Raw genomic sequence first — 17,809 nt, 5'->3', positions numbered from 1 at the left:
GCGGGGTCTCTGCTCCCGCTCCCCACGCAAGAACGCAGGATATGGTGAGGCCAAAAAGGAACACCCACGGAGCCATAGGTAGGGGAGTCATACCACTATGGTCTCACTGGAGGCTGGGTTCACTGGATGTGCGACCTGCTGTCCGTTTTTCTGCCAACCAACCGACGACTCTCCTCCACTCTCCTTGGCTCTCCTCTGTAGCCGCAGCAGTTATATTAGTGGCTAATGGCTTAATGGCTACAGCTGACGGCCAACCAGCCACAGCTGATGGCCATCCAATCACAGTTGATGGCCATTTACTACCTGAGCCAGCACCTTTCCACGTGAGGCCGAGAGCCTGGAAACTGCTTTTTGGGGCTCTGTCCCCACACTAGGGTAAGGTTGTTATGCAGATTTAACTTGTTGTCTTGTCCATTGATAGGAAGTTTCTAGAGATTTACTCATCCTGCACTTTCTGGTCCAGAGAGGGTGTGGGGACAGAGCCCCAGAAAGCAGTTTCCAGGCTCTCGGCCTCACATAGAAAGGTGCTGGCTCAGGTAGTAAATGGCCATCGACTGTGATTGGATGGCCATCAGCTGTGGCTAGTTGGCTGTCAACTGTAACCAGTGAGCCATTGGCCACTAATATAACTGCTGTGGCTACGCTAGCAAGAAAATGGGGGCTAGCAAGAAGATGGTGGCTGAGCTAGCAAGAGCGGATTGCAGAGAGGCAGATGCCGCAAGAGAGAATATAGTGATATGACTCCCATACTTATGGCTCCATGGGTGTTCCTTTTTGTCCTCACCATGTCCTGTGTTTTTATGTGGGGAGCGGGAGCTGAGACCCCGCAGGCTGCCCCACACGACAGAGGGAGACCCTTATAAATGGAGATTTCCCTTATAAATGTAAATGTCTCCTACAAAAGAGTAACATCTGCTCATTTTCACAGTTTTTTCCTTGTCTGCTATTTCTTAAAAATAATGAGCTCAAAATAATCCTTATACCAAAGAGGCAAATATTGGGGTGACACATTCTGCTTCCTTTCATATGTGTGCCCACCTGAAGCACTGCACCTGAGGGAATGCCATTCACATGATAAATGGTACAAATGCCTGTGTTTATTACTACAATTTTGGGGGTGTATAAGGGAATAAAGTATCTTTTTAACATAAAATCAGGACGTCATCAAAATGGCGGCGTGAGGTGAGCCTCTGTAAAGCTCCCCCAGAATTTACAACTAATCGAACAACAATAACTCCACAAAGGACTCCCTGCATAGCAGACAGGCAGGACGAAGAGGGTCACTACTGAATTCACCTACAAGTGGGCGAATCACGCGAGCGGGGGGGAGGAGGGAAGGGAGAAGTGCGGAGACGGATCCACGCAGGCGCAGGACGCAGACCTAGCTCAGTGCTCCGAGCTCGCTGCTTCCCGGAACTACCGCAGCTGCGGGAGAGGGAAGAACTCGGACTATAGGGCTCCGCTTATGGCCCACAGGGCTGAGGGGACAGCATATAACATGGCTGAACCCAACGCTCACGGCAGAGACCTCGGAGAAAAGACTGAGAGAAGAAGGCTGAAAACGGTGGTTTAAGCCCTCACTGCCAAGCAGAGAATGGAAGCCTTAGGCACTGAGACTAGTCGCCCCCTCCCTACCCTCCCAGAGCTCGCCTTGCCCCCCACCTGCCCAGTGCTAGAGGCAGAACAATAGCAGTGTCAGATCAAAAGAACAGAATATTTGCTGTCCTGAGAACTGTAGACCGCAGATACAGATTCACAGCCCAACTAGTTCCAGCAAAGAGGAGTGAGCTGTGGAAGCAGGACAGGCTGTGGTGGTGGTCGCCGCCATTGCTCTGGGCCATCTCTCACAATTAACCACACCCCTGGCCTCACCTATCAGGGTGGATCCCTGCAGGTGTAAACAGAACTGCTGAAACATACGGGCTCTGAATCTGGTGCAGGAAGAGCTTTGGAACATCAAAAGCTCTCCGCATCCCCACACGGACATTGCACCCTGTGACCCAGGTGAACTATTAACAGAGGAGATGCCCGTCTCCCAGGGAATCCCCCCCATTGTGTGAGAAGCTGGAATAGTGCAGAGAAAACATGGGACTACTGTGTGTGAGAGAGAAAAAAGGCTGCAGTCGGAGAGAAAATAAAACATTCTACCAACAAGTACTTGAAAACAAAAGAAAGACCTCTTCCTATCAACCTGTTGCAGAAGCCACTCCTATAGATGTCTAGGAAGAGAAATAATAAATCAGTAATTGCCATGAATAACCAGGGCAACAAGACAGCTCAGAAAGAAAGTGAAAAGTCTCCAGAAATGAAATTTAAAGATATGGAAATATGTGACTTAAATGACAGAGAATTTAAGATAGAATGTTGGGATATCCTCACATATCAATAATCACCCTAAATGTAAATGGACTGAACTCACCAATAAAAAGCCACAGAGTAGCAGATTGGATCAAAAAACTAAACCCAACCATATGCTGTCTCCAAGAAACACATCTCAGCTACAAGGACACACATAGACTCAAAGTGAAAGGGTGGAAATTGACACTCCATCAAAGTGAAAGACTCAAAGTGAAAGGGTGGAAATTGACAACTGCATCAAAAAAGAAAAAAGGAATAAATTTAACCAAGAAGGTAAATGACCTGTACTTAGAAAACTTATAATACATTGAAGAAAGAAATAGAAGAAGATACAATTAAATGGAAGCATATGCTGTGCTCATGGATAAGAATTAACATTATTAAAATGTCCATATTACCCAAAGCATTCTATAGATTCAGTGCGGTCCCTATCAAAATGTCAATGGCATTTTTCACAGAACAGAAACAAATCTTAAAATTTATATGGAACCACAAAAGACCCTGAATAGCCAAACCAATCTTGAGAAAAAAGAACAAAATTGTAGGTATCACACTACCTGATATCAAACTATAGTACAAGACTATAGTAATCAAAACAGCACGGCGCTAGCATAAAAACAGACAAAAAGATCAATGGAACAGAATAGAGAGCCCAGAAATAAACCCACAGCTATATTGTCATTTAATCTATGACAAAAGAGGCAAGAACATACAGTGGGGTAAAGACAGACTATTCAATAAATGATGTTGGGAAAACTGAACAGATACATATGAAAAAACTTACACCATATACAAGAATAAACTCAGAATGGCTCAAAGACTTAAATGTAAGACCCAAAACTATAAAACTCCTAGAAGAAAACATAGGCAGTAAATTCTCTGGCATTGCTCTTAGTGATAATTTTTCTGATCTATCTTGTCAGGCAAGGGAAACAAAGGAAAAAACAAACAAATGGGACTATATCAAACTAAAACATTTTTACACAGCAAAGGAAACCATCAACAAAATAATGACAGCCTACTGAATGGGAGAAGGTATTCACCAATGATACATCTAATAAAGGATAAATACCCAAAATTTACAAAGAACTCATATGTTTCAACACCAAAAAAAGAAAAAAAGAAAATAGAAAACCCAAACAATCTCATTAAAAAATGGGCAGAGAGCCTGAATAGACATTTCTCCAAAAAGGACATACAGCTGGCCAATAGACTTATGAAAAGAGGCTCAATGTCAGTAATCATCAGAGAAATGCAAATTAAAACCACAATGAGATATCACCTCACAGCTGTCAGGATGACTGTTATCAATAAATCAACAAATGACAAGTGCTGTTGAGGATGCGGAGAAAAGTTACATTGTTGGTGGGATTGCAAATTAGTGCAGCCATTATGGAGAACAGTTTGGAGGTTCCTCAAAAGATTAAAAATACAACTACCTATGACCCAACAATTGCACTTCTGACTATTTACCTGAAGAAATCCAAAACACAAATGCAAAAAGATATATGATGCACCCCTATGTTTATTGCAGCACTATTTACAATAGCCAAGATATGGGAACAACCGAAATGCCCGTCAATAGATGATTAGATAAATAAATTGTAGTAACAAATGCAATGGAATATTATTTGGCCACAAAAAAGAATGAAATCTTACCATTTGCAACAACATGGATGGACCTAGAGGGTATCATGCTTAATGAAATAAGTCAGATTGAGAAAGATAAATACCATATGATCTCGCTTATATGTGGAATATAATAAACAAAATAAACAAAATGGAAATAGAATCATAGATATAGAGAGCAAACTGATGGTTGCCAGAGGGGAGGGGTGTTGGGTGCTGGATGAAAAAAGTAAAGAGATTAAGGAATGCAAATTGGTAGTTACAAAATCGTCACAGGGATTTAAGGTACAGTACAGAGAATATAGTCAATTATGTTGCAACAACTATGTATAGTGCCAGGTGGGTACTGGACTAATTGGGGGGAATCACTGTATAAATACATAAATATCTAATCACTACACAGTATACCTGAAACTAATAACATTGAATGTCAACTGTAACTGGAAAAAAAAGAAATAAATCATTTTAAGAAAATAAAACATGTTACACATAAAATAAAAAGCAGCATTACTAGAAAAAAAGAAAAAAGGGGTTCTATGGAAAGTAACCTCATAGGGTGATCTCATCATAAATTCCTAACTGGGCAGGTCATGGTATGTAGTCTCACCCAGATGTACAACTTTTTTTTTTTTTTTTAATTAAAGTTTATTGGGGTGACAATTGTTACTAAAGTTACATAGATTTCAGGTGTAAATTCTGTATTACATCATCTATAAATCCCATTCTGTGTTCACCACCCAGAGTCAGTTCCCCTTCCATCACCATATATTTGATCCCCTTTACCCTCTTCTACCATCCCCCTCCCTTACCCTCTGGTAACCACTAAGCTATTGTCTGTGTCTATGAGTTTTTGTTTCTCATTTGTTTGTCTTGTTCTTTTGTTGTTTTTGGTTTATATACCACATATCAGTGAAATCATATGGTTCTCTGCTTTTCCTGTCAGACTTATTTTGCTCAGCATTACACTCTCAAGATCCATCCGTGTTGTCACAAATGTTCCTATTTCATCTATTCTTACCACTGAATAGCATTCCATTGTGTATATATACCACAATTTTTTTATCCATTCATCTATTGAAGGACATTTTGGTTGTTTACAAAAATCTTCTCCCATTCAGTTGGCTGCCTCTTTATTTTGTCAATGGTTTCTTTTGCTGTGCAGAAGCTTTTAAGTTTCATATAGTCCCATTCGTTTATTTTAGCTTTTATTTCCCTTGCCTTTGGAGTCAAGTTCATAAAATGCTCTTTGAACCCAAGGTCCATAAGTTTAGTACCTATGTTTTCTTCTATGCAGTTTATTGTGTCAGGTCTTATGCTTAAGCCTTTGATCCATTTTGAATTAATTGTGGTACATGGTGACAATAGCAGTCCAGTTTCATTCTTTTGCACGTGGCTATCCAATTCTCCCAGCACCATTTATTGAAGAGGCTGTCTTTGCTCCATTGTATGTTTTTAGCTTCTTTGTCAAAAAGTATCTGTCCATATTTATGTGGTTTTATTTCTGCGTTCTCAATTCTATTCCATTGGTCTATGTGTCTGTTTTCCTGCCAATACCATGCTGTTTTGATTATTGTGGCCCTGTAGTACAAGCTAAAGTCAAGGAGTGTGACACCTCCAGTATTGTTCTTTTTTCTTAAGATTGCTTTGGCTATTTGGGGTCTTTTGTGGTTCCAAACAAATCTGATGATTTTTTGTTCTATTTCTTTAAAAAATGCCATTGGCATTTTGATGAGGATTGCATTAAATCTGTATATTGCTTTGGGTAATATGGCCATTTTAACTATGTTGATTCTTCCAATCCATGAGCACGGAATGTCTTTCCATTTCTTGGTGTCTTCTTCAATTTCTTTTTAAAATGTCTTATAGATTTCAGCGTGTAGGTATTTCACATCCTTAGTTAAGTTTATTCCTAGGTATTTTATTCTTTTTGCTGCAATTGCAAAAGGAATTGTTTTTTGTATTTCTTTTTCTGAGATTTCATTGTTACTATATAGCAATGCAATGGACTTTTGTACGTTGGTTTTGTAGCCGGCAACTTTACTGTATTCGTTGATTGTTTCTAATAGCTTTTTGGTGGAGTCTTTAGTGTGTTCTATATATAGCATCATGTCATCTGCAGAGTGACAATTTAACTTCTTCATTCCCAATTTGGATGCCTTTTATTTCTTTCTCTTGCCTGATTGCTCTGGTGAGGACTTCCAACACTATGTTGAAAAGCAGAGGTGATAGGGGGCAGCCCTGTTGTGTTTCTGAACGTAGAGCAAAGGGCTTCAGTTTTTCACCATTAATTATGGGATTAGCTGAGGGTTTGTCGTATATGGCCGTTATTATTTTAAGGTATTTTCCTTCTATACCTATTTTATGAAGTGTTTTAATCATAAATGGATGTTGTATCTTGTCAAATGCTTTTTCTGCATCAATTGATATAATCACATGATTTTTGTCCTTTATTTTGTTTATGTGATGTATCACATTGATGGATTTGCGTATATTGAACCATCCTTGTGCCCCGGGAATGAACCCCACTTGGTCGTGATGAATAATCCTTTTAATGCATTGTTGCATTCGATTTGCTCAAATTTTGTTTAGGAATTTTGCATCTGTATTCATCAGAGATATTGGTCTGCAGTTTTCTTTTTTTGTGTTGTCCTTACCAGGTTTTGGTATCAGAGTAATGTTGGCCTCATAAAATGACTTAGGGAGTACTGTCTCTTCTTCAACTTTTTGGAAGAGTTTGAGCAGGATTGGTATTAGATCCTCTTTGAAGGTTTGGTAGAATTCACTAGTGAAGCCATCTGGTCCCGGACTTTTGCTTTTGGGAAGGTTTTGGATGACTGATTCAATTTCGTTACATAGTGATCGGTCTGTTTAGATTTTCCAGTTCTTCATGGTTCAGCCATTTGTCCATTTCTTCTAGGTTATTGAATTTGGTGGCATATAGTCCTTCCTAGTATTCTTGGATGATCCTTTGTATTTCTGTGGCATCTGTGATAACTTCCCCGTTTTCATTTCTGATTTTGTTAATTAATGTCTTCTCTCTTTTTATCTTAGTGAGCCTAGCAAAGGCATCATCAATTTTGTTAATCTTTTCAAAGAACCAGCTCTTTGTCACATTAAGTTTTTCTATTCTCTTTTTGTTCTCTATTTCATTTAGTTCTGCTCCGATTTTTGTTATTTCTTTTCTTCTGCTGACCTTGGGTTTCATTTGTTCTTTTTCTAGTTCTTTAAGGTGTAACATGAGGTTATTTATTTGGGATTTTTCTTGTTTCTTGACATAGGCCTGTAATGATATAAATTTCCCTCTTAAAGCTGCTTTCGCTGCATCCCAAAATTTTTGGTAAGATGTATTTTCGTTGTCATTTGTTTCTATGTATCTTTTGATCTCTCCTCTCATTTCTTCTTTGACCCGGTCGTTCTTTAAAAGTATGTTGTTTAATCTCCATGTATTTGTGTTTTTCCTGCTTTCTTCTTGCAGTTGATATCCAATTTCAAAGCCTTGTGATCAGAGAATATGCTTGGTATGATTTCAATCTTCTTAAATTTGCTGAGGTTAGTTTTGTGTCCCAATATATGGTCTATTCTTGAGAATGTTCCATGTACACTAGAAAAAAAAAATGTATAGTCTGATGTTTTAGGATGAAGTGCTCTATAAATGTCAATTTCATCTAATCTGTCATTTGGGGTTGCTATTTCATTATTTATTTTCTGTTTGGATGATCTATCCATAGCTGTCAATGATGTATTTAAGTCCCCCTAGTATATTTTGTTTTTTGTCATTTTTCCCTTTAGTTCTGTTAGTAGTTGCTTGGTATTTTTTTGTTCTCCTGATTAGGGGCATATATATGATGACTGTGTATGTTTTTTGTGTGTATAGTCCCTTTACCATTTATGAATGTCCATCTTTGTCTCTTGTTACCTTTTTCACCCTGAAGTCTGTTTCATCTGATATCATTATGGCTACACCTCTTTTCTCTGGGTACCATTTGCTTGGAGTGTCAATTTTCACCCTCACACTTTGAGTCTGCTTGTTGTCTTGTAGCTGAGGTGTGTCTCTTGGAGACAGCATATGGTTTTTTTTTTTTTTTTGATCCAATCTGCTACTCTTTGCCTTTTTTTGGTGAGTTCAGTCCATTTACATTTAGGGTGATTATTGATATGTGAGGATTTTCTGTCATTCTATCTTTAGTTTTCTGGTAAGGCTGTGTCTCCATTGTTTTTTTTTGTTTTGTTGTTGTCTATTATTTTGGTGTGGTGGTATTCTATGATGTTTTCCTCTGTTTCTTCTTTTATATATATATATATTTCAGTTTTTTTTTTTTTTTTGAGGTTACCCTTAAGTTTAAAAAAAAGAAAGTTTGATATTTAGAGTTTTTTTTTTTTTTCAGCACTTTTCTTCTCCATTTTCATATTTTCGTTCAGGCCTTTACCCCCCCCCTTTTTTATTTTTGGCCATCAAATGTCCCCTGTTGATGGTGGTCCTATAGCCTCCTTTTTAGTTTCTTGTAGTGCAGGTCATTAGAAAGAAAATTCCTCAGCTTCTGTATGTCTGGAAAGGTCTTTATTCCTCCTTCATATCTAAAGGATATCTATTATTCTTGGCTTATAATGTCTCTCTTTCAATAGTTTGAATATTCGGTGCCACTCCCTCCTGGCTTGTAGTGTTTCTACTGAAAAATCTGATGATAATCTAATGGGCTTTCCTTTGTAGGTTACCGTCTTCTTTTCCCTGGCTGCCTTGAGGATTCTTTCTTTGTCGTTGATTTTAGACAGCTTCAATACAATGTGCCTTGGAGAAGGCCTGTTGGGATTGAGGTAATTAGGTGTTCTATTTGCTTCTTGGATTCGAGGATCCAGTCTGTCCACAAGTTTGGGAAGTTCTCATGGACAATTTGTTTGGATATATTCTCTGTTCCCTTCTCTCTTTCTTCTCCTTCTGGTATGCCCATTATTCTTCTATTGCTCTTTCTGATGGAGTCAGAAAGTTCCTGTAGAGTTCTTTCATTTCTTTTAAGTCTCAAGTCTCTTTCTTCTTCCATCTGTGTCATTTCCAGGTTTCTGTCTTCGATGTCCTTGATTCTTTCCTCCATCTGGTCAACTCTACTACCTAAGCTGGCTATTTCATTCTTAATTTCTTCTATCGAGTTCTTAATCTCCAGAAATTCTATTTGGTTCTTTTTAAAAATTTCAATTTCTTTCGTAAAATGCTCATGGTGTTCTTTGATTGTGTTTCTGAGTTCATTTAATTGCCTATCTGTGTTTTCTTGCATCCCGTTGAGTTTTTTCAGAACTGCAATCTTGAATTCTCTGTCATTTAAGTCACATATTTCCGTATCTTTAAGTTCCTTTCCTGGAGACTTTTCACTTTCTTTCTGAGCTGTTTTGTTGCCTTGGTTATTCATGGCAATTACTGATTTACTATTTCTATTCCTAGACATCTACAGGAGTGGCTTCTGCAACAGGTTGATAGGAAGAGGTGTTTCTTTTGTTTTCCATTACTTGTTGGTAGAATGTTTTATTTTTTCTCCAACTGCAGCCTTTTTTTTCCTCTCTCACACGGTAGTGCTATGATTTCTCTGTACTATTCCAGCTTCTCACACAATGGGGGTATTCCCTGGGAGACGGGCTTCTCCTCTGTTAATAGTTCGTCTAGATCACAGGGTGCAGTGTCCCGGTGGGTATACGGAGAGCTTTTGATGTTCCAAAGCTCTTCCTGCACCAGATTCTGAGCCCGTGTGTTTCAGCTGTTCTGTTTACTCCTGCAGGGATCCGCCCAGATTGGTGGGGTCAGGGGTGGGGTGAGTTGTGAGAGTTGGCCCAGAGCAATGGCAGCGACCACCACCACAGCCTGTCCTGCTTCCACAGCTCCCTCCCCTTTGCCGGAACTAGTTGGGCTGCGAATCTGTACCTGGGTCCACAGTTCTCAGAACAGCAAATATTCTATTGTTTTGATTGACACTGCTATTGTTGGGTTTCTAGCACCGGGCAGGTGGGGCGGGGCAAGCTCTGGGAGGGTAGGGAGGGGGCGGCTAGTCTCAGTGCCTAAGGCTTAAGTTCTCTGCTTGGCAGTGAAGGCTTAAACCACTGTTTTCAGCCTTCTTCCCTCAGTCTTTTCTCCGCGGTCTCTGCCATGTGCGTTGTGTTCAGCCGTGTTATATGCTGCCCCCTCAGGCCTGTTGGCCTCCTGGCAGGTGGTACTTTCGCAGTGTAACCATTCGATGGGGCTGTGGCAACACTTGAGGAGGGTGGTGAGCATGCCCGCGTGTCACCACTTTCACCATCTGGATTGGGAGACAGAACTCTCCTACCGACGTCTGTAAGCTGAGGCCATGTAGCACGCCCACCCCTAGAATATACTCCAGAACGGGGGAGACATAAACCTTGTAGGTACGAGGGGGAAGCCTTCCTATGCCCAGTGGTAAGGAAACAGCTTTTACAGTCACAGTCTTTCTCCCATAGCCATTATTGCAGATTGCTGGTCCGGGGAACAGTTCTGGGTTCCCATAAACAAGACTGGAGTCTGCGCCAGTGTCAACTAGAGCCAAAACCCTCTGTACATTAGAAGGGGACCAACGTATGAACAGTTCCATGTGGGGCCTCCGGTCCCTGCTCATCCCCTCTGACCGGGTACCTTGCTCCCCCCATCAAGCTGAAAGGAGTCGGCCTCAAGTGGCCACATGAAGTCCTGGAGGGACACGGGTCACACTTTCCCAGACTTCTCCTTTACGCTTCTCCAGAATTGCTATTCCGGATGCAACTGTTTCCAGAGTTCCAACAATAGTGCATTGGGTTGTTGGTCTATTTTTTCCCTGATCGAACCCTGCCGCCACGAGATCACGCCACATCTGTGCTCGTGTTACTCTCTGAGGTCCACGACCTCACCCCTTTACTTTTGATTTGGGCTTCCAGGTCTCGACTGCTCGGACCTCCTGTCTTAACTTCCTTTGCCTCTGGCTTTCAACATCCCCTAGGGTGGCCATGGCAATTGTAACTTCGTGGATCCACCGCCCCACATAGAGTGTAAGAATCGCAACCAAGGATCCAAAAGCACTGGCAGGTGCAGTATCCAAAACCAGATCTCTCATGCTGGCTGTAAAAAGTTCGTCATCCGGCCCCCGCATATTAGGGTTGAAAATAGCATGTCTTCTACCCATTTCACGGATGATTTGAGTAAGTTCCGTGTATGACTGCCATTGACTCACAGTGTCTGGCAGCTCACCAGCCTGTCCCCATACTGTGCGTACCGCAGCAGTGAGCCCCTCCATTAGAGTGTGGTTGCCCTGGTCTTGGGCCAACCTATGGCAGTTCTGTAACCTTTGTCGCAGGGATGGATGTACTGTCATGAAGGCTAGCTTTTCCATCTCTCCTGGGGAGCAGAGAATGTTGTCTGCTCCCTCATCCCATAAACTAACAGCCAAGCCGAGACTGGCTCCCCAGGGCGCTGTCTGTACCGCCTCCCCAGCTCCTGCAGCTCAGTGGGAGTGTATGGGGTGTAGGTTGTGAACTCAGTCACAGCTGGGTTGCCGGCAGCAACGCCCCCCGGGGCCCAAAGGTTGCTCATGTTTTACCCTTTGCTTCAAGATTGGCCGGGCTTGGGGGTTGGGAGCTACGTTGTCTCCACTTGCTTTCTCCGCCTCTGCCTCAGAGTCTTCACTGTCGGGCCCCTCTTCTAACAGGCAGACCCGAGCTTCCAGCGCCTCCAGCCGAGACACCTGGTCTGGCACCTGGGCTATTTCATTAAGTGTATTTTCCATGTTACGACTCAAGGTGGTGAGGAACATCCAGCCCATGAAGCCGGCTGTAGCCTTCGCCTCCTCCGGCAACTGCTCAGCTAAAACCTGCAGGACCCTTTCCACACTGGCTGGAGAGCTATCCATATCCTCCTATATCTCCTTGGGGGTCCAACTCCTGAGAACAGTGGCCACCGGGCACTCCACACTGTGTGGGGGCCACATGTCCTCCTGCTCAGAGTCAGACTCTGTTCCTACCTGATCAGAATCCTGCTCGCTGTGCCAGGTGTCTGAGTGGGTGGAGGCCTCCGTGTAAGATGTCCACAACTCTAGGAGCCCACAGCAGCAGCAGACCACCAAAAGGAAGATGACACTTGCTCTTGCCAACAGAGCGGTGTGCCATCCGGAGGTTTGAGTCTCCCAGGCAGACCTCACCTCCTGTTCCCAGTGTCACTCCTCATGGGCCTCCCAAAGCTGAGCTTTTACACCCACAAACTGCTCCACCATCCTTCAGTAAGTTTTGGCCGATATCATACCCTGCTCGCTGTGCCATTTGTCATGTGGGAGACCCTGCTTGCTGCACCATGTGTCATGCAGGGTCTCCAGTTCCACTCCCCATATAAGAACGCAGGACATGGTGAGGCCAAAAAGGAACACCCTCGGAGCCATAGATAGGGGAGTCATACCACTATACTCTCACTGGCAGCTGGGTTGGAGACACAGGAAGCAGGAGCCACAGAATCTGCAATCCACACTCTGCCACACTCCTCTCTACCAACTAACCTCACTTGCTAGCTGCAATCTGCCATGCTGACTGCAATCTGCACTTGCCAGTACCATCTTCTTGCTAGCCACCATTTGCTGCTAGCATAGCCACGGCAGTTATATTAGTGGCCAATAGCTCACTGGTTACAGCTAATGGCCAACTAGCCACAGCTGATGGCCATCCAATCACAGTTGATGGCCATTTACTACCTGAGCCAGCACCTTTCCACGTGAGGCCGAGAGTCTGGAAACTGCACTCCTGGCTTTGCCCCCACACTGTCCCCTCAGCCCTGTGGGCCATAAATGGAGCCCTAGCAGTCCAAGTTCTTCCCTCTCCCATGGTAGTTATGGGATGCAGCGAGCTCGGAGCACTGAGCTATGTCTGCGTCCTGCGCCCGCACGGCTCCATCTCCACATTTCTCCCTTCCCTCCTCCCCCACTCACGCGATTCGCCCACCTTTAGGTGAATTTAGTAGTGAGCCTCTTCGTCTTGCCTGTCTGCTGTGCAGGGAGTCTTTTGTGGAGTTACAGTTGTTCGATTTGTTGTAAATTCCAGGGAAGATTTCCAGAGGCTCACCTCACCCCACCATTTTGATGACGTCACTCCAGACGTATAAATTCTTTACTAAAAGGTTTATCTTTGCCTTAAGCAAGCCCTGTCCATTGTTTCTGTGCATCTAGGTTAACACATCTTTGAAATGCCCCTTTTCAGCCCCCTCCTTCTAATACCTGATCACTCCTTCCTTTCTCCCACCTTCATGTAATCTTCCTTACATTCCCTCCTTAATCTCAACTACATAATAAAAACTGCAAACTGTTATTCTCAGGAGTATTTGAGATCTTGTTCCCTGGCATATGTCATCAGTTTGGCTCAAATAAACTCATAAAAATTCTATACGGGCTTGGATGTTTCTTACATCAACAAGGTATACATGTTACTTAACTTCTGTTTGTTTTAATCTTGTTAATTTTTATTATAGTGATGTAATGATGTTGGATCTGCCAGTAATTTCTGGGTAGGGGCTGGGATCATGTCTCATGAGACCGAACAATGGAAACATGGACCCAGGAGAGACAAAGAGTTTCTAAAAAGAGAATAGTTTATTGAAAGCAAAGGGTCAGAGCTCCGGAGTGGGAGGGGTGTCCCAAATGGGGGTGCTCAGTGACTGAGGCAAAAGTTCTTTCTTTTATACCTTCCCTTGCCTGCTTGGGGAAGGGGGCTGGAGCCTTCTAATGGAATTCATCTACTAGGTTTGTTCTGTTTGCCCATCCTGAAGGGATTAATGAAATAACCCATTCCTATCTATCAGATCTGTTCCTATGTCCAGCCAAAAGAGATTTCAGATGATTTATTAACCTCAAGATGTGTTCTCCTATCTTTGTCCTGGAGTGAAGGAGATATTCCAGAACCTGGAGTTTCAGGATATGGCTGCTTTTTGTTTATTCCACCAGGGACCCCCTGTCTACCTAGCAATATACGAATTACCCTGTCTCAATTCCCCCTCTGAAGACGTAACCCTAACTACTGTTAGGGGGTAGGGGCGATGACCGTTCTGGCTACTTCAGGCTGAGGAAGGACATAGAAAAAGACTGGCAGCTAGGGCTTGTCCAGAGGTCTGTCTAAGGGTCCCCAGTAGATGAACAAATCCAGATGAGGATATTATTGTCTTGTAGGCCATTGTAGCCAACCAGTGGGTAGTCTGTAAGCTGAGACACATTATAGGCAACAGCATGAGGTAATACCTATAATAATGGATAAAAGATAAATGAGAAAAGTTTCCTTAAGTCCCGCTAAACTGGGAAGCCAGGAAGTAAGGAAAGAAAAATCTAGGCTGAAGAGTCTTGTTTTTGGTTTAATATTGGAAACTATATTATGAATTTGTTGAACTTCTTAAGTTAACATAGGAAATAACAGAATTGAGGTTAGAATCTAAACCAATGGGCAGCAGTTAGAGCCAGGGCCTCGAGGTCTTTTGAGAAAACTTTTCTAGAGTCCTTTTTAAGTTAATTTGTTTGCTTTAAGGTATAGACCAATGATAAGGAACAGGCTGTCTTTATCGGGGGGCTGTCTTTATCTTTACAACCAAGCAGTTTGCAGAGGAAAAAGGTCCAGAGTGAGCAGTTGAAACAGAATAAATGGCTTCTATATCAATTAGGAAAGTAATAGGCTTACCTGCCACATCAGGGTTACCCGCAGTTTTACCTCCTGTGATGAGAATAGCGTGGGAGCCACCGGGAACTTTAGGCCCAACAGTGATAACAGTGATTTGGGGGGGGGGGTACGCGCTCCTGTAGTGTCCTTTAGTCTGTACAGGGGGCACCCGGCTGTTTGGGAGGATTAGGAGTCCAGTGATCTGGGCTTGTATATCCAGAGTAGGCTCTTTTATCTGGTGTTTCCTCTTCTGGGGCTTTTGGGGTGTCTTGGGGTGACTTCAGCCCTGGGTTGTCTATAACTGAGGCCCAAAGTCTGGCCTGTCTCTGGTCTTATGCTCTGGTCTCACTGTTCCTTTATTCCTCGTTTTTCTGTCTTGTTAAAGACATTTAAACAGATTCCTGGCCTTCTCTAGGATCTGAGCCTCTTAATCAGGGTATAACAGTGGGTCAGAACCATTAGAATTCCCTGCCAGTTAAGGAAAAACATCAGGCTAAGCTTCCTTATATTGGCCTGTAGCTGATACCGAGGAAGGTACATGAACTCTAACAGTTCTAAAGTATAGAAGTTTACTTAACTATTAGCAAAACTTAGTTTTTAGATTTAATTTTTGAGTAACCAAGGACTTTATTGAGAAAATATAAAATATAGAAAATTATTATGGTGACATATATAATCTTTGCTTTTTTTAGGTAGAAAACTTTTTCATGTCAGTAGCAGACCAATAGTCTAACAAACTTTATGTTAGTAAAGAGAGAAAACTTAACTTTTATTTTGTACCAGCTTACTTTTGATGTTTAAATTTACTTAGTTAATTGTATTAGCTTAAGTATGTATAAAACTCTCAAAACTTCTCACAAACCTTCTACAACTTTCCCAGTCCCTCTTACTTTGTCTCTTTTCACTCATTCAGAAATAACCATCTTTAGGACAAACTGTTTTCTTTCAGTGCCTTCAAAATTGCATTTCCATACCTTATACCTTTCTTGAAAACACACACCATTTTTTACCCATATTAGAATCCATAACCTTTTAGAACTTTAAGTTTTACTGACGACCAAAAGCACGCAATCAGCACTTCCACTGGCAAATCCAGGAATATATTTGTCAACCTTCAAAAGCATAGGCTTTTGTAATAAAATATAAGATATATTTATTAACAGCTCTTAATTTATGTCTTAACAAGAAGCCAGAAGTAGATGAACTTAGACCTATACTTCAGCATTTTGTTGCTTTGAAATACCTAGATATTTAATCTAAGCTATTTTCTTGACAAATTCTGTAACAGAGATAACATGACTTTAAAAGTAGGTTTATTTAGAATGTTAGTCCTCGGGGACTCCAGTCTAAAGGCAAGTTTCCTTATAATGAATCCCACTGTGAGTGGTCCCTGCAGGACTTAGAATTAGAGCAGCAGAGTAAGGGGAAGAGATCTGGCTTGAGAATTAGCCACTTGGTTTTTTAAAATGCCATTTTTTTCCTTCAGTTACCTCAGCCTCAGGCATTCCTGTTTATAGGTGGATTAGGAGATGGGTTTTTGTTGAAGGGGCCTCCTCAGGAGAGGAGGATCCCGCTGGAGGTTCCTTTGGAGGAGTCCCTTTAGGAGGAGTCTCCCTAGGAGGAGGGAGGCAAGAGATCACTACTAAAAGAGACGGGTCAACACTACATTTCTTACAGAGATCTGGGTTGTGCCTTAGGGTGAAAAAAGCCTGAACATATGGAACTTCTGACTATTTGCCCTCCTGTCTGCAAAACAGGTCTAGTTGCATGATAGTATTGTAATTAATACTTCCCTCAGAAGGCCAAGTCTCCCCATCTTCCAATGTGTATTTAGGCTAAACCTCTGAACAAAAAAAAAAACCAGGTGCTGTTTCTTCAAAGTCTGAGGGTCAAATTTGTCCCAATGTTTCAAGATGCAATTCAAGGGGGTGAAGGTACATAAGGGCTGATTGCCCATCTGAAAGGGAGGAAGAATAGAAAGGCAATTCATCTCCCACAGCTTGTTCTAGAGTGTCCCCCAGAAAACGTGGGCCACGGACACTGCACGACCAGTTCCAAGGCAGGTAGGGAGACACAGCGCGCCAGGATTTATTCTCACTTACCTGGGCGGACTGGTCCGGCCCATGCCTCCAGTGGGCGCCTACCTAAATCCGTGTGTGTGTGTGTGTGTGTGTGTGTGTGTGTGTGTGTGTGTCCCCGCCTGAATGTCTGGCCCTGGCCCACAAGCCAATAAAGGCTGTGGCTGATAATGAGGTGCTTTAAAGCGGAGGGAGCATATACTTAAAGCTTATAGGGAAGGCATACGGCCTAGGCGAGAGGGAGTGGAAGGAGGCTCTGAAGCCCAGTATGCGAGGGGGGACAAAAAGAGATATCTGACGCCCCAGAAGGATTCGGACAAGGCTGTTTCCTTAAAGAAAAGTGAGTCTGGAATATGTTGGTCCTCCTTAAAAACTGCCTGGTGGTGGCTGAGGTGGCCTGGTGGGTGGTGCTCTGGAGGAGCTGCCCTCTTGTGGCCCCTCCCTCTCGGCTGTCGCTGTGGTGCAGCCGGGGGTGGAGCCAGGCGGCACAGAAGCCCTGTGTGGTCCCCGGAGGACTACAGCATTAGAACAGAGGAGATGAAAAATCAAGTCTCCAGAGAGACGTTATGCCGTACAAACACAAACCTCACTGGTGCTTGGATTTGTCTTGAGCCCGGCAGGTTCTAAATGACCTGTTTCAAGACCAGGTTATCCTGTCATGGGAGTTTTCAAGTGGTGGACACCCTGATGGTCATTTAACTGCCTGACCCGTGCCCACAAAGGATGGCAAACAAAAGAGGTATAGGAAAGTGAGCGAGAGGTTTTGAGGTCCACTAAAAGGGGCTTACCTCCTGGCTGGCTTGTCAAAATATGTTACTGGAGAGTGTTGAGGAGGTCTCACAGGGAAGGGACCCTCAATCAACGTCTCAAGAGCTGAGGAGAGATAGTGACAGGATGAGAGGAGCAGCAGAGACAAAGGAGTCATCCTGCTGGCACCCTTTTGGGCAGTCGGGCTGGGAAGGGACCAGAGGGACCTTTGGAGCCCACCACAGAGTAGAGTAGCCATGGCCAGGATCCCTCGGTTGTCCGCAAAGGCCCACAGTCCTGGCCACGTGCCAGTATTCAGTTTCCTTGTGGAAAGGAAAAAGGCAGCAGAAGGA

The 17,809-nt window shown here is 43.0% G+C and overlaps 1 long non-coding RNA gene across 2 annotated transcripts in view; it reads right to left on the bottom strand.

Moving 5' to 3' along the window:
- The window catches only part of LOC109438342 (uncharacterized), an 84,919-nt gene that overhangs the window by 1,846 nt on the left and 65,264 nt on the right, over nucleotides 1-17,809 (bottom strand). Inside the window, exon 5 of one of the 2 annotated variants that reach the window (XR_012492846.1) lies at nucleotides 17,498-17,582. The exons of the other annotated variant lie outside the window; for it this stretch is intronic. This is a non-coding gene — a long non-coding RNA (uncharacterized LOC109438342). The remainder of the gene's footprint in view (nucleotides 1-17,497; nucleotides 17,583-17,809) is intronic. 2 annotated transcript variants of the gene reach the window in all.

This window comes from Rhinolophus sinicus, linkage group LG17 (assembly GCF_036562045.2).
Source record: "Rhinolophus sinicus isolate RSC01 linkage group LG17, ASM3656204v1, whole genome shotgun sequence".
In the NCBI taxonomy this organism is placed as follows: domain Eukaryota; kingdom Metazoa; phylum Chordata; class Mammalia; order Chiroptera; family Rhinolophidae; genus Rhinolophus; species Rhinolophus sinicus.
This window is presented reverse-complemented; position numbering and strand designations above follow the sequence as displayed.